Source organism: Stegodyphus dumicola, chromosome 2 (genome assembly GCF_044657685.1).
Source record: "Stegodyphus dumicola isolate Sdum_Otavi_A_Nest chromosome 2, ASM4465768v1".
Lineage (NCBI taxonomy): Eukaryota > Metazoa > Arthropoda > Arachnida > Araneae > Eresidae > Stegodyphus > Stegodyphus dumicola.
Genome location: NC_140769.1, coordinates 282,877,756 through 282,887,626, shown reverse-complemented (window position 1 = coordinate 282,887,626; position 9,871 = coordinate 282,877,756). Strand labels below are relative to the sequence as shown.

Genomic DNA, 9,871 nt, shown 5'->3' with positions numbered 1-9,871 from the left:
CACGTCACCAACGAATTCATACATGAAGCATTACAAATATTTATTATCAAATATTTAAATTATTTCCATGCACATTTATTTCACCTTAAACATACACCAAATTCCTACAAGTATAAAATTCACAAAATAACTATCATATAATCATATCATATTAAAATATAATTAAATTCAAAAACACCACTTAAAATATACATGAGCACATACATTCAATTAATAAAAATTACCTTACAATCCTAATTACTTTAAACTAAATCATTGCTAATAACAATTTTCCCAATAATACCAAATTCCTTTCCACCTTACATTTCCAACAATGCATAAAAATAATTAAAAATACTAACTTACCTAATCTCCTTCAGAATCTTCATTACGTGGCGGATACACTTTTCTTCATTCTCTTTCAGAATCTTTAAAATCATACTTATCTTTCAAAGCAAGATACCAGGTAAAATAAATAACATAATAAAACATGTTTATTTCTCTCTCACACAACCTTAAAAAACATTTCTTACTATCCTTTTCAATACCACTAAATACCCATTTCGAATTCACTTTACTTACGGCCATGGGATCCAAAAATTCACAAACACTATTTCACACAACACAGAATAAAGCCAAATACAAAATTTCCAGATTTTTTCCCGATTTCCCCCCTTTTCCGATTAAAGAACCATAATTCGTCCATTAATATCACATGACATATCCCATGATCTCTCATTTCCCCCACACAAAATAATGCGTAATCGGAACTCAGTACTGCTCACATTATTACCAAAGTCCCAGGTAGTAACCTTTATCGCCTCCAAAATGTCGCCAAACTACCAGTTACCGTAATGTAAAGATCAACCCATTTTCTTTATTCCTACATTTTTTAATTGGAAGGAATTTCATTCGCAGAGCCCTCTAATTTATTCTTACAAATCATGTAGTAATGTACCATTTTAGATAGATATAAATAACACATTTTGTAATTTTTCTAAACTGCGGTTTACAGCATGATATAATAGCTACACAAGGTATGGCGAAACAGTATACAGCAATATCTGTCGCACTGTCTGAGATGGGTGGTAGTCATACATAGCTTAATGCTTAAATTTGTTATGTGTTATTTATTTATTCATGTTTTTTTTAATTATGTTATAGCAGTTTATTTCTTTCATTCTTAGGTCTGGAAGTGAAAAATTTGACTTTTCTACGCCAGAAGTTACAGCTAATGTTCCTAAGACAAACCAGGCTTTCTTGAGGTAAGTTGGTTTATTTCAAAAATAGATATTAGCTGTGCATGATATTGAAACTCTTACAGTTACTTAATTATGGTTAACTAATTATGTATTAATTTAGAAGTCAAGCAACCAAAATCAGCGTTATATTTTCAAATAGTGAATATTTCGAAATATGATGCTGATTTTTGTTGCTTGACTTCTAAATTAATACTTGGTCAGCATGTTATTGTATCTTAATTAAACTAATTATGGTTCTTTTCTTCTCAGTTCTGATCTGGACATTTCAGTTATTGACTCTGACGTAGAAGGTAGAAATACAAGCTCTCTTTTGGGGTAAATATGTATTTCTCTATGCCAAAATTAAAATGTCATCATTTATGTTTTTCTTTTATGGTGTTACATTATGTTGTTTACATACTGATAGCTATTAAAACTGTTAAATATAATATTGTAGCTATCAAAAAGAAGGGGATGAATTTGATTTGTACCAAATTTGGACGTTTTGCATGAAAGAACTTGAAAATAAAAGATTTTTTTTTAAATATATTCATTGAAATCAGTGAAATTTTCAGACGGGACACTGAAGCAAATGAAAATATTTTGGGGTTCGATTCTTTTGATGGGAGCCTCATCAATAAGCCTACTATCTTTTTTAAATATTGCTTCTTTTTCATTGTTTTCATGATGTTTTATGTTCCCTTCATGAAAGAGATTTTTAATAATTTAAATTTTGTTAATAAAATATAACAAAATGAAATCTGTGATTATGTGGCTATTATTTTTTCCATATATATTTATTTGAGGAAAGCCAAAAATTTTATTATTTTACAGAATTTTTAAGAAAAATATAAGGATAAAATTTTTTAAATAATTCTGATTACTATCTTTGCTTTCCTCTCGTAATGTGCCTCAAGTTAGAGCAATTAGACAACAAATTTAAGTCATGTGATCTTTTTTTCCCCCAAGTTTTGTTTTAGGCTTAGGAGTATAAATTGCTTATCCCCACAAGACATTGCATCTTCTTAGTATGCCATCCTAAGGCTCTGTTCAGATGATGGTATAAATGTCATAGACGCATAATCATAAGGCATAAAATGTGGGAGTTCCATTCACACCTGCGAGAGAGGGTCTAAGCCATAGCCAATTAGAGAAGCTAAATTTGTGCATGCATGTATGTGTCTACAGCTTTCTCTCTCAATAAGTTTCATGTATATGCTCTGATTGGCCGACTCTTATATCAAGTCGGCACAAAGTTGAAAACTTCAAGCTTAATGCCCAAACTAGTTTTTGTGACACAGCAAGGTCTGACTACGAAGCGTTGTTAGTTGGGAATTATGACATTTATACAACGGCACAGATGCATATGCGCAGTCGTAAAGGTCTTGAGCACACGCGTGAACGCCTATGCGCGTGCATCAACGCGGCGCATGCGCAGAAAGATTTTAGCTTTGAGGTCTGGATTATAGATCATTCCGGATTATGTCCGAATTAACGACTTTTGACTGTATTTATCTTTTATAAGTCTCTTGTTTATTTTTTTGTTTACTGCATTTCTTCTGAATAACAATTGTATATTTGAGTTTTCTGGGTGTGAATAAGTATTTTTTAGCTTTATTGTACCAGTACAAATATTGTATTTTGAAATCTCTGTATTTGAATTTGTAGAATTTTTGTTATAAACTACATATATTTTGTAAATATTGTTTAATAATAAAGAGTTTGGTGAGGTGAATAAACATATGAAGGCAGAATTATTCCAAATTAATCTGGCCAACATTAATTATTGAAAATTCTAACTTGAATTTGCCCTTTAGCCATTTGGCTTCTCAGTGACATCTCTGAAGACCTTTCTTTTCATTTATTGCTGTAAACTGCGCTTGCAGTGAAGTATTGTGGTTTTACTCCTATGTAACATGAATGCCAGCCATTTCTATGAGGAAGATCTCAAAATCACTACTTCTGTTGAAAGACTGGAGTATAAAGGGTCTAACTTATTCTTATGCTGTGGTACTATGGTATAAATCAAGTGTGATGTGTATATTAGTTTTCTCTTAGGATATCCTCTGTGAAGATACTGCTTCTGCAAAAAAAGTAATTCTACTAACCTTTTCAATTATCCATCTGCTGTTTCAGATTGAAACCAATTTCCTGCATCTGATTGATGTTTTTTGATTTATTTCTCATGCAATTCTGATCTGACATCATCTTTTAAATATTAGTAGATATATATCTGCATTAGTGATAATCAGCTGTGAGCACATAGTGCACCATCTGCAACTCATTTGGGTATAAACTATGCTAGTGATTATAATGTGCCTTGCTTTTTCCCATATGCCATATGTTGCATGAAATTTTGTTATATGAATCTAGCTTCCCCTGAGGAATTTCTGTGATCTTTCTAGTATGTATGGTCAAGAATTAGGCTTGTGATATACTGTCATGATTTTGCCCACATGTTCCCTGAATATACTACCATTTGCTTAGGAAGACTTCCAAGAAGAATACTGTTGTGGGTTCTAAGCCTAACTATGGTTTGGAACTATGTTTATAATGAATTATTGGGATTCTGCACATGTAATGTGGATGCAATTCTATTTCCATTTAGAAGATTTTCTGCAAAGGCAATGCTTTAGCTGTGAGATAATTCTGTTTTGGAAATAAAACTGATATTTATTTAGATCTGTGGTATTTATAAGGCAGTTTATCAATAGCAAGTAGCATCTTGCCTCTTTGCTTTGATCAGGGCCTGTGCAACCAGTGGTAGTCAAAATATTTAGAATTTAGATAATAGTGCATAGCAAAATTTTATAATTTAGCAGAGGGCACTGAGCAGCAGAATTTAGAGGCGAAAAAATGTTCAGAACTTACGAAGACATCAGCCAGCAGAATTTAGGATATGCAGAGATTACACTGAGTGGCAATAGTGCCATATGTTACATTTGCTATCTGCATTATTAATTTGTGAAACAATTTCAGCTGTTTGAAAATGCATTTTTCTGTTAGAAATTTGTATTTCTTGTAATTTCTCTTTTTTTTTGGAGGGGGGGGGTATGTGATGTACTCTGTTTTCGAGAATATGGTGTTAAAAATATTTTATCTTTTTTTTTTTTTTTTTTTCAGGTGTAAATTTTGTGCATGATTTGGCTTTCATTGAGATGTCTCTGGGTAAGGAGTTACTAAGGAAGAGAAACTTACATGCAGGTTGAAGCATGCAGTGTCAAATGTATAAGGAATATAAAAGATGCTGTATATTAGTATAAGTTTGAATAACCATAATAAAAAAATTTCTTGAAAATTGTGTTTTTTCTGCGAGTTATTAAAATTGGAAATAATTAATTACAATATTTATGAAAATTTTCGAAAATAAAAATACAAGTAGTATTTAAAAAGTACTGCAAAACTCATTTTTAAGTAGAAAAATTATTCTCAGATGAAATCCTTTCGATTATGCAAAGGGACTATTTTGGTATTTGAAAGGTTCATTTGAACTCAACAACTGAAACTAACGTATCCCCAGTTCATTGATACCAACCATTTTGTTGGTATCAATGAACCCACTACTTTCTAAAAGCATTTCTGTCAATTACTAAGGGCTAATGAACAGGTGTTGAATTCTCAAGATGAATGTTGCCGAAACAGAAAAAAGTTTACTTCAGAACATTTTGCAGTAGCTCAAACAAAGTCACGGAACTGATCTATACTGTAGTCAGGGAGAAATTATTCCCCTTCCTTTTCTTTCAAAAGCTGAGTTTCCACAACGCACAACGGGAGGCCGTTGCTAAAAGCTGTGGAACCAGTTTTATAGCTATTTTTAGCAACTTGTGAGCTGTTTTTCAGATAACACAGTAAATCTCGGGGAGGGGGGGGATTTGAAATCATGAACACTGCCGGTACGGCAGAATTTAGGTACAGCAAAATTGTAAAATTCAGCGAAGCATCAAGCAATAAAATTTTAGAATTTTGGGGGAAGGGCACTTGACAACAGAATTTATTGCATACAAAGTCAGCAAAATGCATAGCGCCGTACCTGATTCATGATACAGCAGTATTCGTTACCAATAGCAAACTTGTTTGAGGATGAGTTCGAAAAAATGTTTTCTAGTTGTTACCTAAAATCGGTAAACAATAATCTTTGAAAGATTATTCGATTATATCGCTACTAATACGGAAAAATTTGAATAGCAATCAGAAGCCGTATCTCTAGGGTCTTCACGTCACGATTTATTTTTATTTGTTCGAATATAATAGTTAGATCTCTCTTCCTACAAGTATGTATCTTCGTACGTATAAAGTATCAAAAATAATAAAAGTAATTAATAAATTTTCTCTAGTTGCCCTGAAAACTACATCTGAATATAAAGATAAGAAAGACATCAGTAAATTGCTGTTATTTGCTGATCATAATGGTAATCAACCGAACGTGATCCCATATACCGTCTTCAAAACTTTGATTTTTATCAAGCTTCATATAAATACTAGGTTTTTGTTAGTCACGTAACTAGGCATCTTAAATTTAAGATGACAGATGAAATAACACTAGTTCTGAATTAGCTCACTCAGGAAGTAAAATTTTCTCCTTCCCGTCAATATAGCGTATTTATAGCTCCCAATTATGGCGATCACTAACTAAATATGTTATGGATTAGAAGCCTATTGCACTCCATAAGTTTTTCTTTATTTGCTTTATGTGCATGCATGCTTGGTTGAGGAAGAAATTAAAAAGCCCCCCCTTTTTTTTTACTTAGATTATTGGAATGTATACGCCAGACATTTATTTGTTGAGCTGTAATTATAATTTGGAACATTGCGCTAGAGCCGTTGCAGCCGAACCGAACGTCAGTTTGTTTAGAATTAGAGTTTGATTACGCCAAAGCAGGTGAATTTGGAAAACACCAAAATCGGTCATGCATCCAACTCGTTCATCGAGGCTTGAACTCCGGATGAACTACCAGTGTTCGGCGGCTCGCTTGCTAGAATTTAGGGAGGAACTGATTGTTAGAATTGCGTTAGGCTCTTTGAATGTAGCAAAGCCACGAGGGTTACCTTCTTAAGATGGAAGGCTTTCGTGGAGGAATTTTCTGAAGGCTTAGATTAGGTTATTATGGCAAAGCACAGTAGGATGCCTTCATGTTGAACTTTCTTAGAGAAATTGGCTTCCCATACACGTTACACATGGAGAAAATTATGAAAACGTCTATGCAGCCGGCCCGTTAACCTTGATTCGAATCCAGGTCGGAACTACCGGTGTTCAGCGATTTAATTCCTCTACCGCGGGAGGGCCTAATTGTTGAAGGGAACTGGCTTGTATTCATGTTACACACGGTGAAAACAAACAATGCAACCAGCTGATTTGTCTGGCATCGAACACAAACCAGTTCGAACTTCCAGTATTCAGTAGTCTTAACCACTCGGCCACTGGTGGCGTGTGGTAGGAGCCACAGATAATGTAGTGAGTAGCAAAAATCCCTAATAGTGGCCCTGGTTACTACTAGGATTGTAAGTATATTGGTAATCATGCAATCTACAGCAAGGAAATTTCGGAGCTTAATTGCAAAGTCAAATGCGACACTCCGATAAACGTGGTATATGTAGAGATGGAAAAATTTATTATTTAAAATACTTGTATTTATTAGTAAACATTTTATAAAATTTATTCTTAATTTAGCGTTTAAATTCTAAGAGAGTTATCTGAGTATTTTTTCTTCCTCTGGTAATCCAATAAAATTGAGTAAATTTATGTTCTGTAATATCTTTGCGTGTTATATGCATAGTTTTTTTTTTCGTTCAAAGTTAGACAAGTTTACACAAACAATACAGGTCGAAAAGGGAGCTGGTCTGCGCCCGGTGAGCCTGTCGGCAGCGTCGCAAAGCGTAGTTTGACTAACGAAAAGATCATGCTTTGGATCTGGTGAGATTGCCGTGGTATTATCCATAAAAATGGTTGGTGTTGGTGTATTTAATTATGGCAAAGCACACTAGGGCTATCTGCCTAAGGGGAAGGAGGGCTTTCTAAGGGAAACTGGCTCGTATACACGTTACTCAAGGGGAAAACCACGAAAACTCCCATGCAGCCAGCCCGTTCGCGGAATTCGAACCTCGGACCGAACTACCAGTGTTCAGCGACTTTACCGCTCGGCCGCTGGTGGGCCCCATAAAAATGAATCTCTCCATTAGTCGCACTATGCATCACATAAACGTCAGCTGTGCGCCGCATGAGCTGACTCAAGCAGATAAGGTCAGACGTGTTCGAGCCTGTACTATTCTTCTCGAATATCAACGCAAAATTAAAGTTCTGGACCAGATAGTCACTTGTGTTGAAAAATAAATTTATTTTAACAACATAGGCCAAAAATTTAGTTGATCTGCGCCCGTGAGTCCGTTGGCAGCATCGTAAAGCGCAATTTGACTAACAAAAAGATCATTCTTTTGTATTTGGTGGGATTGCCGTGGTATTAATCACAAATAGTATATGGAAAAAGGTAAAACCCTTGACAGTAAAGAATACGACGAGATGCTAGTGCATGTTGACGCTGCTAACAAGGAAAAGAGTCGAATTGAGTTCCGGCGCAGAAAGGTAACGTTCCATCAAGATAATACCATACGTGTCTGCATTCACCGGCTGGCATCTGTACGGACTCGAAAGGGATCTTTCACCACATCCACCATATAACCCCGACATCGCACGTTCGGACTTCTACCTTTTTTTACACTTGCAGCTACATCTTGCTGGTCCTATCTTCACTTCTGCACAAGACATCGAAATGAGGTTGACCTGTGTTTGGACTCGGGCCACCAAGTTTCCGGGCCGAAGGTTTTGAAAAACTACCAAAACAGAAAAGCATAGATTTTTGGTAGTGATTACTACCCGCACTAAAGGTACTGACTGCTTTTTTTTTTTTTTCCCTAACTTTATGAAAAACGTTCGTGTTTAAAATTTTCGTTACAACCATTAAATTCTGTAATTTATGAATTCCTTCCCACTTATGTATTTATCAGCTGTACTTTATGAACCTGATATTCCTACAATTATCAGCTGTACTTTATAAATCTGATATGTAGAAACGCAATTTGATTTTATGCATTTCAGTATCAAGTGAAATCTTTAAACTAATCGTTCATTATAACACTTTATGTTGTTTTCATTCAAAGCTGAACTCAGATAATGTGCCGAAGTTGAACTACCAGTAATAGGCGACTTTAGCGCTCGCCCGCTAGAATTTAGAGAGGAACTGAGTGCTAGAATTGGGTTAGGCTGTTTGAATATAGCAAAGCCACGAGGTGGCAGATAGCAGATGCCTTCGTGGAGGAAGTTTCTGAAGGCTTAATTTAGTTTATAGCAAAGCTCCCCATACACGTTACACACGGGGAAGATTATGAAAACGCCCATGTAGCCAGCCCGTTCGCCTTGATTCGAACCCAGGTCGGAACTACCAGTGTTCAGCGATTTAACCGCTTGGGCGCGGGTGAGCCTAATTGCTGAAGGAAACTGGCTCGTATTCATGTTGCGCAACAGAAAAACAAACCATGCAGCCAGCTGGTTCGCCTGGGATCGAACCGAAACCAGGTCTAACTTCCAGTAATCAATATTCTTAACCACTCAGCCACTGGCGGCGCGTGGTAGAAGTAAGAGCCCCAGATATTGTAGTGAGCAGCAAAAACCTCTAATACTGGCTCTGGTTACTAGTAGGATTATATATTGGTAATCATCCAATCTACAGCAATGAAATTTCGGAGCATAATTGTGAAGTTAAATACGACACTCTGATAAACGTGATAAAGATGGAAAAATTTTAAAAAAAGGAAACTTACTATGCAAATACATGTATTCATTAGCAAACATTTTATAAAATTTATTCTTAATTTAGCGTTTATGAATTCTCAGAGAATTATCTCATCGGATTATTTTTTTCTCCTCTGGTAATCCAATATAATTGAGTAAATTTATGTGCTGTTAATATCTTTGCCTGTTATGTACATAGTTTAGTTTTTTTTTTTTTTCGTTCAAAGTTAGATAAAACTGAACGTACGTTACACTGAAATTACTTTGTCTAGAAAGTAAGCCGCTTGGATAGAAACAGATGTGGGGTTTCAGTTTTAGAAGACATGAGATCACTTTCTGTAAAGTAATGTTATAAAATTTTGAATTTGAAATAATCGTACTTCGTTTTTAGTAGCGCAAAATGATAAAGATTTAATGAGAATATAGCAAAGCATCTTTTTAGAAACGCTGTTATAATTTTGCTATTTTATTTTTTTATGGTAGGTCAAGGAAAAAGGCAGGCTGCTAAATACGGTAACAGCACATTGCTCTGTTTTATATATAGCGAATCCGCTCTGAAATGAGGCCCGAAGCAGTAAAGTAGCTGAACACCAGTAGCTCGGTCCGACTGGCTGCGCTTTCGTGGTTTTACCCTGTGTAACGTGCACAGGAGTCAATTCTCCTTAGAAAGTCTTCCACGAAGGCATCCTTTTCCTTAGGCAGATAGATCGTACCGGTGTTTATGTTATCAACAGTACTGGTTATTTTCAAAAATGATCATCCTAGAAAGATGATTGCCAAAAAGTATTCACTTCGCTTATTTATACGTTATGCATGAATATACTCTTTTTAGTCAATCTAACATATATAAATTACTAATGCTTAAAAC

The 9,871-nt window shown here is 35.1% G+C and overlaps 1 long non-coding RNA gene across 1 annotated transcript; it reads left to right on the top strand.

Moving 5' to 3' along the window:
* Nucleotides 1-1,076: 1,076 nt before the first annotated feature.
* On the top strand, nucleotides 1,077-4,464 carry LOC146998991 (uncharacterized). The gene is made up of 3 exons (XR_015039373.1): nucleotides 1,077-1,244; nucleotides 1,491-1,556; nucleotides 4,344-4,464. It is a non-coding gene; the product is annotated as an uncharacterized LOC146998991 (long non-coding RNA).
* The last annotated feature ends 5,407 nt before the right edge of the window (nucleotides 4,465-9,871 follow it).